This window comes from Syzygium oleosum, unplaced genomic scaffold (assembly GCF_021117445.2).
Source record: "Syzygium oleosum isolate NSW1041296 unplaced genomic scaffold, Sole_v2.1 Sole_v2.49, whole genome shotgun sequence".
In the NCBI taxonomy this organism is placed as follows: Eukaryota; Viridiplantae; Streptophyta; class Magnoliopsida; order Myrtales; family Myrtaceae; genus Syzygium; species Syzygium oleosum.
This window is the reverse complement of record NW_026607533.1, coordinates 247154-267085: the sequence shown is the minus strand read 5'-3', so window position 1 is coordinate 267085 and position 19932 is coordinate 247154. Positions and strand designations below refer to the sequence as shown.

At 37.5% G+C, this 19932-nt stretch overlaps 1 pseudogene; it reads left to right on the top strand.

The window, feature by feature from the left end:
• The first annotated feature begins 10082 nt into the window (after nt 1–10082).
• On the top strand, nt 10083–17979 carry LOC115693071 (protein ACCELERATED CELL DEATH 6-like; annotated as a pseudogene).
• The last annotated feature ends 1953 nt before the right edge of the window (nt 17980–19932 follow it).

Sequence of the window (19932 nt, the reverse complement as noted above, 5' to 3'; positions counted from 1 at the left end):
TAGAGATAAATTAATCATAGATTTCGATCCTTAAACTTCTCCATCATGTTACAACGGTCTCTAACATGCATTTGCATTGCAAATTTAACAATCTTTTTTTTGACTTTTCGACTATCTATGTCAATTACATAATTATGTCGTGATTCAGTCCAATTATGCACAATAGCTATGACTAGAACTATTGGGCAGTTTTAGTTTTCTCACATTTATTTGAATCTAAGTTACCCTTATTGCACATTATTTAAACTTCAATATTATTCTTACATGACATTTTTGGCTTGTCAATTATGCAAGTATAACTATGTTGTAAAGTAACTCAATTACACGGAACAAAAAAAGTAACTCAATTACATGTAAAAAGTATGGATTGATGTTCGACACAAATAGGAGTTGTGGACCGAAACCACATAACATTAGATTGGATTAGCAAAATCTAAGTCTCAAGAGATTGATAGCATAACTGCTCTGAATATCAAACTTAAGGGCCGTGAATAAAAAATCTCCGCGTTAAAAATGATCTTCATTTTCTCGTTGCCCCCACGGGAAAAAGCTCAATCCTGCGCAATTACCGCTAGGCAGCTCCGTCTCTCTCAAAGAGACCTTTTTGAGGGAGAACCTCTAATTTACCCTGCGATTCTTTTTGTTTTTTTTTTGTGTGGATTTTTGGTCCGAGCACTTATAGTCTTCTATTTGTAGAGTAGGTACATCCAGTTGAACCACCAAGCAAATCCATGGCGTATTATTAATTTCTTACACTTAATTCTCACAGCAAATCATTTATATCTGCGATCTTGTGCAACAACTTTTAAACTCAAAACTTTATGTTTGGATTCATATAAACTTTTGTAGGGCCACTATTAAATATTATGAAAGTTTAAATGCTTTACACAACCCTTACACAACCCTTACTTGATATAGCTGTCTCCTTAAGCAACCCTTGTTCCCTGCAATAACTCCATTACTTGCGTAGCTTAGGCTAGATGGACGTAAAGCTACCTATAGGGGAAGAGGACGCCGGCATAAGCAACCCGATCAAGGGGGAGGTCAAGAAGGATGAAATGGATCTTTTGAAGGAAGAAGATATCTGGATGAGTTATTATCTCATTTGGATCATTCTCATGAAAACCTTTTTTTAGGGGTCTATTATCATCCGACAACTTTTCGTGTTCCCTCAGCATACCTTAATTGGAATAGGATGACTCAGCATCAGGAAAAGTAGGCCCTCTTCGCCTCGATTCTCATATATATAATCGATCGAGATCTTACGTGAAAGAAACAAAATAAAAAACTCCACTCTCTTTTAACGAAATTCATTTGAATGATATTATTTAATTATTCGAACGTAAACTCAAAATATTTAATCAACTCACATGATGAAGAAAACTAAATTTGTTCTCTGAGTCAAACAAAACCTCAAATGGAAAATGTCAATAACTTCTTGATCTTCATCCCCGCTTCCCTAATTACTCTAAACGGGTACAAGCTTCTTTTCAGCTGTGAAATTCATGCTTATTTTAACTTGGAGTTAGGCAATTAGGTTGGGCGGTGGGAATGGCCCGCCAGCCACCACCATATTCATGCAAGACCCCACAGGAGTTTGACTGCTCGCCGACTGGATGATGCCACGTGGCTGGCTGCACGCCGACCACATGGAAAGGAGACGTTTCCTCATTCTCGGGGACGAAGTTCAGGCCACGCGGCAATAATACGTGTAGCCAATGAATAAAGAGGGAGAACTTAGCAATACACATGCGAAAATTGTATAGAATATGCATATCATCTAAGCAATTTGATTAGTTAGCTAGCCAGTTGACTATATAATCGATATATAACATTCTTTTTCGTGGTTGAGGCCCACCAACTTGCAAGAACATGTCCTTCCATGCACAATATTGATCTTTCGAGAAAGTCAAGTGGCATTCTGGCAATTAGTCAATTAAACCGAAAATTTCAAATAATAATTTGAAGTGGGATCGTTTTTCTCAAAGAGGATTGAGAATGGTATTTATCTTAGGGGTGATCAATTTCAAAGTAGATCGATTCCTATATTGGAATCGGGAACTGGACCAAATATGCCGGTTATCAGTTTGGTGAATCGGGAAACGACCCACCTGGTCTTAAAACCGGACTCCCTTTGCACTATGATCGCTTCTTTGCTTCCAAGCTTCAAACTTAAGAAACTTTGATCCACGCTTGTAGTTTCTTTGGTAGGCCCATCTTCCTCCCATGGCCAATTCCATCTTTAATCACATTGAGTTGGTGTTTTTTTGTAAAACAAACAAATAAGACTCTTTCCTTGTCCCACATAGGAAGGAAAAGAAAGTTTTGGTCTATTTATAAGTTAAAGTTTTATCATTTATTGTAAATGGAGAAAATGGGTTAGACCCCACAATACCCGTGCGGGTGCACGATTATTACGTGCACTTAAGACCAAAATGAGCCTTAATCGACAGTTTTCATGCTTGAAGAATTGTGTCCGAATTGCAACTTTTTGGATATGAACAGTTGTGTCCGAATGGCGATTTTCACACATGAATGGTTATGTCCGACGGTTTTCACACATGAATGGTTATGTCCGAATTGCAATTTTTAGAACATGAATGGGTGTGTCTGTATTGGCAGTTAGACACCAAGAGGTGTGTTCTATTTGTGTAAATATATATTCAACAATTACCGTTCAATTGAATAGAATGAATAGAACTCCCTTCATTTTCGTGTTTCTTAAGAAAAAAATGAGACAACCATTTTCTTAATTATTTTCGAAGAGAGTTTTAGGAGATTTACTAGAATTGCTAGCCAATATTTTCACCGTGAATTTACCGTATCCTGAAAGGAGTTTGCTAATAACCTATAGTAGCTTCGTGAGGCAAATTGATTTTAAAAGAAAGTGATTACACATCTTAAAGTCCGACAACAATCTGATTCCATTTTATCCAAATTTTTTCCAACACATTGTTCGCACTCCCAAAGATCCTTTCCTCAGGATAATCTCTCTCTCTCTCTTTCTATCTATTTCACTTTTGTCTGATCTGCACGTGCTTCTGGGTTCGTGGACGAGAAAGTGACGTGCGAGCTGATGTTTTTGGTACTCACTTGTATACATACGAAGATTTGATCTCCATTTTGTGTTGTATCTGTTTGGCTGTAGTTTGCCTATATCACGGAGACTGGAGGTAGTAAGTTCGGGTTTTGACCAAGCGATGTGTGATGCTTGCTCTATCGTTTAGGGTTTGTGAACGAGAGGTGTGAGCGAGCGTGAGTTGTGATTGAGTGATTAGGGTTTGAGAAGAATGGGGAACGGCAAACTAATTATGGCTTTCTTTTCATTATGTCTCACTTTACAGGTTCGTAAGAATGAAAAGTCGGTTAGGTCCCGATGGGTAGGTCTACACCTTGAACCAAAAACCGAACCAATATTCATTGGCTTTAATTTTATGGAATCTGGCACCGAATCAGCCAGTTCAGTCCGGTTCAGGCGATTCTTGATTTAGACGGTTCCTTTTGCTCATCCTAATTTATCATAATTAAGGCCTTGAAATGGCCAACTTAATCTTTAATAAGGCCTTGAACTCGTTGGCCGGCCCAAATCTTCATCAGCCGGCGAAAGTGACAAAGGCGTTTCTGTAAAATTGAAAAAATTGAAAAATTAGAGAGAAAGGGGAGGGAAACTGTAAATGCGGCGGTTGGGTGGGCACCCAGGCACAGCAAGATTCCGGCGTGTGTTGTCCGGCTTAGGAAGAGAGAGAGAGAGCTTGGGCAAGGGCCAGCCTCCAGACAGTTTTGGGTGACGGTGGCGACCCTTATCGCATTCCACATCGGCAACTGCGGCCGCCCTCGCAGATGTCACAACCCTTGCCTAGACGCTTAGACACCATTCACAGAAACAAAAGCACGAGTGAATATAGCGAATATCGCGTTGCTGTTGGGATTATGCTGCTACAGTTTGGCCCAGAACATCACATTGCTTTAATTTATGAACTGGGGCATTTTTATCAAATATCAACTTTCAATAAACAACCAAAATTAAATCATCATTTTGACTTACCATGATTTGGCAAGAAACAGCAACGAGCACCTACAATTTTCATGCGGTTTTGTTATTAGATCTATCAGATTGGGAAGGGTGAGGACATTGGCGAGCGTGAGGAGATTGCCGACGCCCTCGACGGCGAGGACGGCGTCGGCAAATGGCCGAGGAAGGAAGTGCGCCCGGTGGACAGCGTGAAAAGGGTGCGAGATATCGTGAGGTCGCACAAGATCGGGGCCTTCTTTTTCCGCACCATAAAGACTTACTATTGTGAAAAAATATGTTGGTAGGAAAAGGAATCGGAACGTAGTCGGACTATGAGGTGTGTAATGACTCTCTTTTATGATCAATTTACCCCACGAAGTTGCTATAGGTTACTGGCAAATTCCCTTCAGGATACAATAAAGTCACACAGCGAGAATACTGAATAGCAATTCAGTAAATCTCCTAAAACTTTCTGCGAAACGATTGAGAAAATGGATTTTTCATTTTTTCTCTTAAAGAAGACGAAAATGAAGGGAGTTCTGTTCTTCTTTCAATCGAACAGACGAAAATGAAGGGAGTTCTGTTCTTCTTTCAATCGAACAGAATTGTCCAATATATATAAGCAAACAGAACACACCTCTTGGTGTCTAACTACCAATATGGACACACCTATTCATGTCCGAAAAGTTGCAATTCAGACATAACCTTTCGTGTGCGAAAACCGTCATTCGAATACAACCATTCATATCCGAAAAGTTGCAATTTGGACACAACTTTTCAAGCATGAAAAATGTAAATTTTGGACACACCTTTTCGTGTCCCAAAATGGACAATTTTGTTCGAACAGACACAACCTTCCAAAGGTTGTAAGAGAGCCTAATTACCGTTAGGCAAAAAATAAAAATTCGAAATTAAATTATTAAAAAATAACCGCAACTCTATTGTGAACAGTCACATAACTTCAATAGAACAAAACATTTATTTTATAATAATAAATTTGAAATTTAATAAAATAAATAAAATAAAAATAGATTGTTGATTAAGATTTATTTTGGTCTGTGGTGCGCGTTAAAATCACGCACCCGCGTGCGGGTATTATAGGGTCTAGCACATTCACTCATTTTCTCCATTTATATTAAAGGATAATACCTTAACTTATAAATAAACCAAAACTTTCCTTTCTTTCCTACGTGGGACAAGGAAATAGCCTTTTTTGTTTGTTTTACAAACAAACACCAACACTTACTCAAGCTGCGTTGCTTCCTCGCGTGAGTATGTTTGTCTCAGCCAAGGATTGGCAGCGGCGGCTCCGCCTAAACCAGACTAGGGACGTTGGAGCCTTGCCAGTGGCTGCGTGGCGCTGCCATCACCACCGCAGTCTCCCCTTCCCCTTCACGAGGATGCGAAGCTCCCGAGCTGGCTGGTGGGGAGGCTGATGAAGGGGTGAAGACCGCGACAGAGGTGATGCAGAGCGAAGAAGATGGAGGAGTGAGGGCGAAGGTCGAAAAGGAAGAAGGAAAAGAAAAGGAGAGAAAAGAAGAAAGAAAACAATAAAGAATGAAAAAAATGAATTTGGACAAAAATGCCTCTGTTATTGAAGTATTGAAAATTTCTATCTCAATGATTCCAAAAGCACGAGCGTATAGAAAAAGTTGGAACACGAGGGTGCCTCTCGTCTTCGTGTATGTGCGTCATCAGCTATGAAATTCATATTATGCAAGCAATGTGATTAGTTGGGTAATCACATTGATTGTGTGATTGACACATAACATACTTTCTTATAATTGGGGCCCACAAACCCGTAAATACCGATCGTTCGATACACGATATTGAGCTTTTGAGTTGCCAAGTAGCGTTCTAGCAAAACATAAATTAAATTACAAACAGATTTGTCAATAATTACTAAACTTTGATATGTGATAATAATTGGTCGGAAGGATGATCCTAGTAACTATTGAAAAGCTAGTGGAATATGTGAATAGCTGGTTTTAAAGTTGCACTCGAGTTGTGTCGTAAGTTGAACGGTATGATGGCGGTGGAGCAACCAAAAAGTTAACCACATTCGTAGTTTCATATTTACCAAAGCTAGCTCCAAAAGGACTAATTAAATCTCTAAGCCTCTTTGCTTGTATGGTAGGCAACCTGGATCCTTTGGGGACAGGTTAAAGCAGATAATAGAATCAGTTAAAGGGACTCAAAGCAAAAAACCATGTACGAGGATTTATTGAGCAACAAGTTTAGCCCTTTAATGCAATATAAAATGGCTGCTTTGTTTCATCTTTCGTGGGCCAAACGAGCTTGTCTGCCTTCGGTATCACCTCTAGATCTTGGCGAAGGACGTTTTCGCATTGGAAGGTATTTCTTTTTCAAAATGATTAATTTTTCCTTTCCTTTTTCTTTTGCTAATTGTCTAATTATTTCGTTTGTTAATTCTAATTGTCTTCAATCTTGTTGCTCGATCACTCACTTTTTTAATGTATTACTTCTTAATCGGGTTTCACTCTATTCAGTGATGTTATTAGTATATCAATAAAATATTCTTGTTTCCTACTGCATTAGGACTACCTTTCTTTCTCTAGTTAGCTCCGAGCGTCCTTTCTGTTCGCTCCTTTTTGCTTCCGCACCCCACTGGTTGACCGTGATAATTTTAGTTTGCACTTTGCACGACATCGCTCATGGGCGGCGACATATGCATCCTCCGGCTGAAAAGTCGAGTCCCGGAGCGACCAACGTCCGGCACTATGGAACAGGAGGAAGTAAAGGTCCTGCAAACACGTGCCTAGTGGTGGAGACTCTAGTGACCACCGTAGCTTCCTCTACCGGTTTCGTCATTTCTGGACTCGAATTTGAACCTGTGAGCAAAACCCAATACGAAGCCCTCCAAAGTAAGATAGTTATTTAATTGTATTTTAACGATTTGTGCCTGGGTGACCTCTTTACTAAACAAGAGGTTGTCATGTAAATGGCGTAATTGTTAAGCTGATCAGTTATGGGGTGGGTCAATTCCCAACTTAGAACCTAAAACCGGACCGGGCAGGGTTGATTCTCAGTTTGTGGAATTAGGAATCGGCCCAGCTGGTCTTGGAATATGACCGGACTGGACTGACTGGTTCGAGCCGGCTCCCGGGTGGGGCCCAGAATTGGCGGATATTTCTTTTTCTTTTTTTTTCCCTTTTATTTCCTGCAAGGTTGCAAGTGTGTCTCGAATCTCTATGCAAATATGAATGTTGCTTTTGTCGGGGTTCTCCATAAACACATCTTTGCAATTAAATATCCTTTTTCATCTGAACAAGGTTTTGAGCACCATGGGCTTCAGCTGAGTCAAAGACAATCTCATTCCACAAGCCATTTTCGTCTAACAAAGGATCACTTGTCTTGGAATTTTTTAGAATTATCTTTTCTATTGGTTTCCTAGGTTGGTCGAAAAGGAAGTAAAGTTGGGAGAAAGATATCAATATGTGGATTCACCCAATGAAAGATGAGATATTATTTTTCTAGCTACTGATCATGGAAAGAAATGGTTTGGCTAATTGAGAGGTTTTTAGGGTTTTGAAGCTTCTGCCCCCAATCATCTTTACTCTTTAAGAGAAAAAGAAGAGTAAAAAAAACATATCGGTCTGGTCCAAGCGGCTTGGTTCCGCACTTGGAACCTGAAACTGCTCAGAACCGGCTAGATTAGTCCGGCACCCGGGTTGGATTGGACTATTGCTCACCCTTTGTAATTATGACTATTTGGGAGTCGAAATGTCATGGTCATAATTATCATCACTTTTCTGATCAATATCATAAGTTCTCTAGACCAATCCTAATACATTTGTGTGGTCCAAATATGCAACTAAGAGGGAGTGAATTGATTTTTCAAAAAAATAAAATCTAATTTTGTACAACCTACCCCAATAAAAATTTGCTTCTCCTGCAAAGTACATTAGTAATATAAGCAGCAGAAATAAAAAAAAGTTTAGAGAAAGTACTCCTCTTTCCAGCTCTAGCACCTCAAATAAACGTAACTCCACTAGTTATACCAAGAGTACAAATACTGTCTTATCCCCTAGTTATAAACTTTGCGCAGAGTTCCATCACTATTAATGGGTGGCTCCGCGATTTCTTATGGACACAGACATCCCAAGTAATTCAGTCTTATGGTTCTTCATTATCTGCATATGGCCTTTTTTTTCTAGGTGCTCATTTTGTATGGGCTTTTAGTTTAATGTTTCTATTCAGCAGGCGTGGTTATTGGCAAGAACATGTGTCGAATCCACTGTCATGTAGAACTTGCCTTCCTTCTACAACAACATCGCTATGCACTAAGTAACTATTGGACCCTTCAATAGTCGTTCTCACACATTGTATACCCAGTACAATAGAACCTTTCCCTAAGCTATAAACCACATTTCTAATTATTTACAAAGACTCCTTTATACACTTTGTTTCTAACCTAGATATCCATATATGTGTGATCCACCAATGAAAGGTATGGCTAGAAAGAATCCATCCAGCTAGAGTCGTAGAAAATATGGTCGTTTGTTCGAATAGAGATAAAATTATTTTAGATTCCTATCCATAAACTTTTACATCATGTTACTACGGTCTCTAACATGCATTTGCATTGCCAAATTTGACAAAATTATTGGATGACTTTTGGGCTATTATATCGATTAAATAATTATGTCATGATTCAATTATATCATGCCCAATAGCTAGAACTATTGGGCAATTTTAGTTTTCTCACATTTATTTGAATCTAGGTCACCCTTATTGCACATGATTTTTAAACTTCAATTATATTCTTACATAACATTTTTGGCTTGTCAATTATGTGACCAAACCTATGTAGTAAATTAACTCAAAATGCGAAGAATCATTCTAGAAACCGATTCAAGGACAGCATTTGATTAACTAGTTGGCAACATTCTAGAGTTGTTGAGGCAAGATTGGGGGAAAATTATCCAAAAAGTCCTAAACCCATTGCACTTTTGCCAATTCAGTCTTAAACATTGTAATTGTACCAATTGAGTCCTAAATCTTTTCATGTTTTGCCAAATTGAGTCTATCTTGCAAATTTTGGTAGGAAATCGCTAATGTGGATGCTGGCCGTTCTACATAGCACAATAGGCGTTGATGTAGATAATTTTTAATAATATTTTTAATTTTTTTTAATTCCTTTTTTCTTCTTTTCTTTTTTTTTCCCTCCACCGGCCATTGCCAGCCTCGTCAATGGCCGGCGGAGGTCGGCGGTGGGAAGAAAGAAAAAAAAAGAGAAGAGAAAAGAAAAAAAAAAGAAAAAAATTAAAGAAGGAAAAGGGAACAAAAGAAAAAAATTAAAAAAAAATAAAAATATGAGAATATTATTAAAAAATTGCGACGTCAACGATGGCCGTGGCACATAGAATGGCCGGCGTCCACGTCAGTGATTTCTGGCCAAAATTGGCTAGATGGACTCAACTAGAAAAATGTGAATATATTTAGGACTCAATTGGTATAATTAAAATGTTTAGAATTGAATTGACAAAAGTGTAATAGATTTATGAATTTTTGGATAATTTTTTGGAAATTGGGTGGCAAGGGGAAGTTTGTGTGCCGGCTAATTAGCCAATGCAGCATTCTTTCAAGTTTCAAGGACCAGATGTTGTTATTCACTTAAAGTTTACCTATGGGGCTTCAATTTCTGTTTTTAGGAGATAAAGTGGGTGTTCGGAGGCCGAGAGTTGTATATTGTATGTAGCCTGTGTTTGTCTTTTGTTCACTCCGTTATACTATAACAAGATGCACATCATCCAAGTGTAAACTTAAATAAAAGTATCACACCAAAAAAAAAAAAACTCAATTTATCTCTCTCTCTCTCTCTCATAGCTACCTTTGCCGTAATATGTTTCCTCGATTTTGCGCAACAATTCTAAACTCCAAAACTTACTATTCTAATGCTATATAAAACTTTATGGGACCTCTAGAACTATCATAAAAGTAGAAATAATTAGATGAATTCATTGTATTATATTTAGATGATATAATGTCTCCTAACACAGCCCTTTTTCCCTTGCAATAACTATATTATTTGCGTAGGTTAGGCTCGATGGACGTAGGGCAATCTATGGAAGAGGGTGGCGTTGGCATGGACAAATCGAACAAGGAGGTCAAGAAGGATGAAGGAGGAGATTTGATGGAAATGATACAAAAATCGAAGAAGAGAGAAGAAATCTGGAGGAGTCGACGGACGAGAGTGGATAATTTATTGGCATCTGCGCGAAATGCAGCACAACAAGATCAAGCAGAAGTGGATGCATCTTTTCAAAGTTTGGTATGTGTCATCCCGGGCGTCGATGTCGACGGGTTCATTTCAGAGATCGAAAAGCTTCCTGCTCAAACTGATCCGTCTGCCATTTTCAATTTCCGGGAGCCATCAGGCCGTTCACTGCTCCACATTGCAGCAGGCGCTAACGAGGATGAGATCCTACAACTCCTGCTTTATTATGTTGGTGACCACCTCTTGCACGCCCGAGACGAATGGGGAGATACCCCCCTCCACGTTGCCGTTAAGGTTAGGGGATATAATGCCGCGGTGAGTTTGATTCGCCGGGCAACAGAGCTGCACGTTGAGGTCAAGAACCAGGTCCTGAGGGAGACAAATAAACAAGGAAACACCGCTTTGCACGAGGCCGTGCTTAATAATGACGTCCGCTTGGTATTTGATTTGTTGAAAGAAGATTTGGAGCCGTTGTATTGGATGAATGCGGATATGAAATCTCCCCTATTCCTGGCCCTCGACAGCAGCAGCTCCATGAAAGAACGGATTTTCTTTTCGCTTCCGTTCAACCCATCGATGATACAAGGCTTGTCGCCCGTTCATGGTGCCATTTTGCGCTCGGACTATGGTACGTATCTAAAGCTACTTATGGAAAACTATTAAGTGAAGAAGGCCTCACGGCAACTTTCTGTGCTTATCCAAAACCGTTAATGGGTCTATACATAAAATTCCAAACCCCCGTTCTTAAAGTAGTTGGATACCAATAGGCATATTGTGTAGGGTCATATATCTTTTCCGAGTTATCCTTTAACCCATAAATGAACAAATGCACATAGACATGACTTCACCACAAAAAATAGTTATGACCTTTAAGATAATTCGACTTCGAATATTATATAGTGTTTCTTAAGCTATGTTGATAACATTTACCAAGTAATCCAAGTTGATACTTATCTTGCAGTCCCTTTTATTCTACCCATGTAATTATGCATTCTCATTGTGGACATGAATAAGCAATCCCAAAGAAAAAAAATGCATAGTATGTCCTCATACATACTAAATCTCACATAAATTCTTATTACTTCAAAGTAAATAGAACTTAAATAGTCATAGTTAATCGTTAGGTGCAGGCTATTTCTATAAAATGTGTGCGTAGTGTCACTTATCCATATGTAAATTGGGACATAAATTCGTATATTTGATTTTTGAGAACGAGGCTATCACATATCATACAAAACTTTAAAGATCGAGAGTGAGAAAGTGCAAAGGGAATTGTAAGTTACGGGATTCGCGAATTAATTAGATGTCCAACTTTAACAAATTAATTCTTGTTTAAATAAATTCATCGATCTACGCAATTGGTCCACATCAATTACTTTAGAGGTAAATTTTGTTATAGCATTTTGGGAAGAATTTATAGGAACATCAGTTATTCATAAAATATCTATATAATAGGAACATTCAAATAAGCAAGACATAATTTGAGAGAAATGATAAAGTGACGACCAGGTTCCTCATAAGAATTTGCTGTCTGGTTGAATAATATGAAGTCGTTGGACATGCAAAACTTTTATAAATTTTTATGTTATTTCACCATATTATATTAGCTCGATAATTTTGAATGTCCAAAATTTTAAATCCGTAAAATGCACTATATATGAGACGATTATATATTTATGCAATGGTGATATCATATTTTACGCTGGGTCAATCGTGTCCCACTCAACTTTAAAATATTTTTATTTATATTTAGATATATTTTGAATAGATGGAATAGTTGACACTATTAATTTTTTCGTTCGGATAAGTTTTAAAACAACAATTGGATCCCAATAGAACTCGAAAAGTCCAAGTCGTAATAAATTTTTGCATGAACAATAAATCCCCTCAACTATATAAATGCTTAAACATAAACAAGAATGATTAAAAAATTGAAATTTATAGTAAACTTTAATTTTCATGTGATTATAGTCTCTTACTTTCATTTTGTATCGTTATTGTAGCTAATCATCGCAATTTCAATTATATTTTAGTAACTTTCAGATTATTATTTGGCTGCATAATTACATTGAGATGCGATATTACATGTGAGATTTAAAACCCACATTTTGTGTTAGTATAATTTCCTAACACTGATTTGCGTGTGATTAGATTTAAGATTTTGCATGTGTCCTAATTTCAAGAACATGGTTCGGTTACTTTGGAAATATTTTATATTGCCTAAGAAATTATTTAGGACTAAGTTTGCCAGGAGCAATAAACATTCCATGTTTGAAGCAAACGAGAGTCTTGAATCAAAATGAACATATGAAAGTTAGGGCGTGAATTTTAAACTAGCAGAATACCCTTATGCTACACGGGCGTTAGTTCTTTTTTTTTTTAATCTGTGTAAAATTGGAATTTTTTTTATTATAAATAATGCGTTAAATTGTATTATATTTCATATGAATTTTCCTCTGTTGAACAGAATAAATGTGAAATTATTAATTTAAATGTGAAAATAGGCATTTGCTAACAATGGGACAATTCCTAATTATCGTTGTCATCTGACATAGGAAATTTCATATGTAGTTAATAATATTATTATAATGTACTTATAGGAAGAGTTACAGAAAATGTCAGAATTTTCTATGATTGCTAGTTTGCAAGATTGAAAGCATTAGAACTAATGTCATTAAAACTATTTTCTTTTCTTGAACAAACTTATGGTATTGAATGGGATAATCACGAATCCCAGCTTGAAGTAAGATGAGTGGAGGGTGCAAGAAAAGCACTCTTTGTAAGAAAAGTATTCAATCCACAAATTAGAGTTTTATGTGTCACCTTCAGAGGCAATCTTTCACGAAAACTTATTTTTTTTGTTTTTATAGAAGTTTCAATAGTCCAACTGGATTTGCAAAAGTCATTGAACTTTTAGTGTTATGGATGTAAGTTGCTGGCGGTGAAATGAGACTTGTTTTGTTGTCCGCCATTGTGTTTATGCCATCATAGCTCAACAATGTGGTCGTTATAACTAGGATTTATACGATTACATGCATTGCACAGGAAAGATTGAACAAATTATGTGATTTATTGAGTAAAAATATGTTTCCCAGAATCATTAAAAATTCACAAAATATACTTGGTCCATTAACTATTGTGCGTGTGCGGAGAGAGAGGGGGAAATTACCACAAACATTCTAAACCTATCGTACCTATGCCAATTCCGTTCTAAACTTTTTAATTTGGCCAACTTAGTCTTAGACCTTTAGAATATTTGCCGATTGAGTCCTAAACCTTTCAATTTGGCCATTTTAGTCCTACACCTTTTGAAAATTTGTAAATTCAATCTTAAACCTTTCAATTGTGCTAATTTAGTTATAAATATTTCAATTGCGTCAATTTAATCATAAATCTTTTGATGATTTATCAAGTTAGTCTCAAACCTTTTGATAATTTACAAATTTAGTCCTTTCAGCCAATTTTGATCGAAAATCGCTGATATGGAGGTCTAGTTAATGCCAGCTGTTCTACGCGGCATGATTGGCGTTGATGTGGATAATTTTTGCAATATTTTAATTTTTTCGAATTTTTTATATTCTTTTTTCTTCTTTTTTTTTTCCAGCCCTCACCCAGACCAAGCGAGGGTCGCCGGCCTAGGGTTTGAAAAAACAAAGAAAAGAAAAGAAGAAAAAACGAAACGAAAAAAAAAAAATTCAGAAAATTAAAAATTATAAAAATTATCCACATCAGCGACGGCCTTGCCACAAAGGACGGTCAACACTGACTAGACTGACATGTTAGCGATTTCTTGCCAAAATTGACCAGAAGGATTAAATTAGTAAATCGTTAAAAAGTTTAGGATTGAATTGGCAAATCATTAAAATGATTAGGATTAATTTGACACAATTGAAAGGTTTAGGGCTGAATTGGCAAACCATCAAAAGGTTAGGATTAAAGTGACCAAATTAAAAGATTGAGGACAGAATTGGTACAAATATAATAGGTTTAAGACTTTTTGTTAATTTTCTCGAGAGAGAGAACGGAAGTTTCAGTGATGGAGAAGATGGAAGTGGCGGAGATAGCTTAAAGTTTAATGGCACGCGCACATGCGTGTAGTTACATGGCTATGATAATGGCAAGTGGGTAGTTATGGATATAATACAAGGATAATTTCACAAAATACATATAGTTTCACAAGTTGTGTATGTACGAAGATAAATGAAAGAGTAATGTTACAAGTATTAAAGTTTTACTAAATGATATGGCATATGTCATGTCATTAGACTAAGTAAGAGTAATGCAATGAAAATGAAAACGGAAAAAATCCATAAATTGAGCAAGATCAAGGCTTTCCCATCTATTATTTTATTCTTTGCTGAGTAGCACAATCCCTAAGGATGAGGCTATCCCTAAAGCATTCTTACCTGTCCTTGAAGTCCAATGGCCGACCACAATCTTCAAACAGCCCTGGAGTATTCTCAAACAATTGAAACACCACTCGCATATTATTTGATCCTCTTTTCTGGCACATCTAAATTTTTACATTTGGACCGAAACTTCTCTTGGTTGAGCTTTTCCATTCTGTATTTTGTGTTTCATAAACTCTACTTTTTCCAATCTAAGGATATACTTGTTGTGTAAATTTTCATGATAAAAGAAAATACTTTTCATGATAATCATTTTTAAACAAAATGGTCAGTTATTATTTGTTTAGTGGTATGTTAAAAATGTGTGACTGGAAATGTTTTTGGGTGTTCAGATCTCATTTGGGATAAGTGAGCATTTTTCAAAAGACTTGTTATGCTTAGGAAAATAATTTCTCTATTTAGAAATGGGAATTCATTTTCTTAATCTTAAGTGTGGGTGTTTTCTTTTACCGTAAATGTTTTTTTAGTTGACTAATTAGTTTCGGCGAACCAAACGCGTGAAAGTCTTGAAAACTAATTCATGGAAACTTTTTCATTGAAAGAAGTGCATCCTTAGAAAGAGATTTTGGTCACATAATCTACTTAGTTTTTACTCAAAAGTTTTGGTAAATACGTAATTTCTTAATTAAGCTTAATAGGTGTCATAGACCTTTCATTCTAAAGAGGGTGGAAGAATTTCAATGGGGGTTTTAGTACGGTGCCATAGAGGCTATTGCGACGTTCTTGACAATAGAATAAATTTGATTGATAAGTGCTAGAATTTGAAGAACATAATAGGAAATGTTCATTTTCCGTTTCTTGATCTTGCCCTAGCAATTTAAATGTTGTTTCCTTTATTTTCTTATAATAATATAATCTATATATACTTCATGACATGGAAATGCCATATAAATTGCCATGTCATTTAGTAAGAGTTTTATAGTAAAATTTTAGTACATGTCAATCTCGCATTGCTTTGCATGAAAATGATCTGAAATTTATTTTAAAGTTTCACTAAAATACATAAATGGGATCCTTTCGAAATTTATCTAAAGTCTCATGGCTCGTGTTTCATCATGCTAGAGAAGGAAAGTCACAATGCTTCGAGAATCACAGCTCGAAGAGCCGTTACTGTTTGAACCGAAAATGGGTTAGATAAACCTTAAAGCATTTGATTTATCGTATCGAATCATCACCCGTGGTTCACCATTGCAATCTGATCTAACATCAGCGACTATCAATGCTCGTAGTGATTAAGGTTGCGTAAGATTTCCTTATCCCAAAATGGGTTAGAATATCTCTAGACCAATCAAGCCCAACCACCGTAAAATGTTCCTGCGGATGTGGTCTCTAATTTGGAGCTCCTGATTCCAGGTTTAGTTCGGAAGATACTCGAAGTGAACAAGGAGCTATTCGCAATGACTGACTCCAGAAAAGGTAATGTGTTCCATTTAGTAGCTTACATGAATAAGCCCCACGTTTTTGAACTCATACGACCAGAAACTATAAAATTGGCCCGGGATCAAGACGTGAATGGGGATCCTCCCATTCATATCGCAAGCAAGGTGGGTCATGTCGAACTAATCGAGAAGCTACGTCCTATATCACCATTGCTAAACAAGCAAGGACAAACAGTTCTTCATGTTGCAGCAAAATATGGGAGAAGTTCAGCAGTGAGATATATGCTCAAACATCCAGTCCTAGGGAAGCTGATAAATGAAAGAGATGAAGATGGAAATATACCTTTGCACTTGGCCGCGATGCATTCACAACCCGCCGCTTTGATTCATCTTGTGCTAGATGAAAGAATTAAGCCCTTCCTTCTCAACCACGATGACTTGACTGCTATTGATATTGCTCTAAATCATGTCAGAAAGGAATCTACGTTTCGACAGGTAGGTAACATGAACAACCACTACTTATTTATCAACTTACTGGAAATTTCGTAGACTAATACAATAGTTAAGCGCAGATCTCGAGTTTAAATCATTATGTCTCCTAGCCGACAAGATTGTTGAAGTGTCGATCAATTTTCTAGAATAGCTGAGACTCCTCTAGGATTAATGTGGTACAGGTCTCTAATTTAGTTATAATTGGAGGTAGTTAAAGTTCGTGGCCATGAATATGTCCGGTGTTAGAAACAACTGAAATATCTCTGACAAATGTGGAGATGAATTGTCACATATCTCGATTAATTGACCCTATAAATACGGTCGCGTATAAAAGACGGGGGTTGTCAATGTTGCATCCTTTTTTTCTTAAAAAGTCAGGTGTCAATGTGTCAAATTTTACCACTCTAAATATGGCATAATCTCACAACATTATCATAAAGTCAGCCTATGACCGCCATATTTTCTTATTCATGCCTCTTTTCTCATCTAAATTGAATCGGTACTCGAGTGTTAATTCTTCAAAAAGTGCAAACACTGCATTTTTAGAAGTAATAATTCCATTCTAAATGAGTGCTCACGGAGTTCATTCCCCTTATTGATATGGTAACAATTTGTGCTTTTCTCCTTTTTATATGGTTCCGATCTCAGCGATTGGCATTCATGGTGTTGGAATCAACGTCAGCTGGAAGAAGGGACTTAATCTTACAAAAGCCGGAAGCTCGAGATAAAGAGTTTCCAAGATTCGGTTTGCACATGAACCTGACGACGGAGGTGATCAATTCCCGTCACTGGTGGCGGCGCTTGTGGCCACTGTGACTTTTGCGGCCGGTTTCGCAGTTCCGGGAGGATTTAACCGCACGGACACGGCCTCCAAAGATGACCAGGGCATGGCTACGATGCTGGACAAGAGAATGTTCCAGGCCTTCACGATTTGCAACACCATCGCGATGTTCTGCTCAATGATCGCGGTCGTCAACCTCATGATGGCGCAGCAAAGCGACTTCCGCAAGGCAATAACTGCATTTCAGCACACAATACTGCCGCTAGCAATTGCACTGCCGGCGATGTCCGGCGCTTTCTTAACTGGTGTCACCTTGACCGTTGGCAAACTTCCTTGGCTTGCTCACACCATATTCTGTTTGGGATTCGTTTGCCTCCTCATTATCTCAGGTGCTACATTGTTAGAGTACCCTTACTTCTATCGGGGCCACTGTCGTCCTATCCGTATTCTGACATCCTGGCTCGTTCTCGCTTACATCTATCTTTGGGGAGTTGATACTAACGTTTCCGATGACTGGGAAGATGATGGCCGGTAGAACTCCCTTAGTCGGCCTCCGGATGGTGCTAGTGAATCGAATGACTTATGACACGGCGACAGCTAAAGGTTGGGACGCACCACATCCTCTCGGTCACTTGTTTCGATTGATTGTTCGGAATCATCTATGATTTGCATAAATAAATATACATTTGCCTCGGTGTAGTGAGCTCATTCAACGGTTGCTTTCCTGTTGCGTGAGATCAATGGTAACTGTTAAAGTATTTGAATTAAACAACGTATTCTACTAATTGCTTGAACTATAAAAACAGTTGAATGGGTCTCATAAAGTGTCATATGTCGTCAGAGTAGAAGCTTATGAATTTAAATATTTATAGGCCATAGTTGTCTCCTCTATCACATTCTTCTATGCGTGAGGAGTATTAAAGTAGTTTACATTTTTTGTACAGTCGACAGTAGTTCACAATGAAACATGTGTCATACGATATGCTATATCAATTGAATGGATGAGTGGCTAATTTTATCCGTTTCACCGTTTTAGAATCGAATCATTAGCTTTGAACATGTAGGAGCTCGGGGTTTCATGAAATTGCTCGTCTAGAGCGACCATGGACGATGTCATCTGGACCAGTCCAATTTGCGGTACTTTCGAGTCACGACATCCTAGGCACTCACTCACATGTCTCTTGTGTAAACAAAATAATTAACATCACCAATTCTCTAAGCCGAGCTTTTGGCGAAGAAAACCAGAGAAAAAATTTAAAAAAAATTCTCTTCAGTCCTCACAAATATTCGAATTTAGCCCAACTCTTTACACTCCTTTCATTTCTCCACCTCTCTCCTTCCCAAACAAATCATAAGGGACTTCCGCATAGCAGAACTTGAATGAACTTGACTACTGTTTAAAGAACAATCCTTTTGTGCATATACTCGAACAACGATCAACTTCTTAATTTGGCTTAGAGCATTGTGAAAAGATTTTGCTCGCAGTCTATTGAAACACCAAATCGAACGGCATAAACATGCTTTTGGTTTATGTCACTATTTTGTGACGAGAGGGGTCGTATTTTGTGTTCCGCGGAATTAACATGGGCAATTGACACTCAATTTCTAAGCACACCAATGAGTTTGGTGTTTGATTCATGTTGAGGTATAATCTAGTGAGTAGTGGATGCAGAAATCTAGTCAAGGGTGAGATAAAAAGAAATTGCAATACCTAAGTAAGAGAATGGGGAAATTGTGGAAAAATATCTAGATATGTGATTTTCGTCCTCTGAACTCTGCTTTTATTTCAATGCTGGTTGGTATTGACATGTACAATGGAACTCTAATGTTATTCTCATTCGATTTATTCAATGGTAAACGGAGAGAAAAGATATTGGTATATGTCAGTGCAAAAATATCGATTTATGTTCCTTCTTCGTCCTTAAGATAGTAATGTCATTGACCTGTGGTGGCATTGTCTGCTCGTCATCGCTAAAGAGTGAGGAACGTGACTTGGGCCCATTCTAAGGATGCATATCAGCTATCCTTATGGTGGATTGCTATGTTATCTTCATTTTTAGATTGCGACACATGTTCACTTAATTCTAGTCCTTATTGTACCTAATCCAAATACCAACAAACCCTAGTAGAGATCCTAGCCCAAAATGAAGAAAGTTTTTTAAAATTTGTGCAAAGTATTTGTCTATAAATATAATGTTAGGATTGGTAACCGTGATTATTATTATCATCGTCGTCGTCATAGCCAGTCCTTATTGTCAAAGTGGGGGCCCAAGGCCCCTTGGCCCTTGTGGATCCGGCAACAAGACGATTGCACATTATGATCTATTTGTAACTTTCAACATCTTGGGTGACTCAGTGTTTCAATTCATTAAGGTAGGAGGACAGGTATTTTGCATATAAAATTGTCGCATGAAATGTGATGCTACTCGAATGCGGAGCTTCCTTTTCTATTTTTTTCGGCAATCTTCCAAATCAATCAATAGAGTTACGACTATAAAAACTTGCAAATACAAGTACAACAACTACCAAATCGATCATCTCTCAACTTTTTTTTTGTTGCTAGAATCATCATCTATCAACTTCTTGATGCTAAAAGTTCCTCATAAAATTAGATGAAT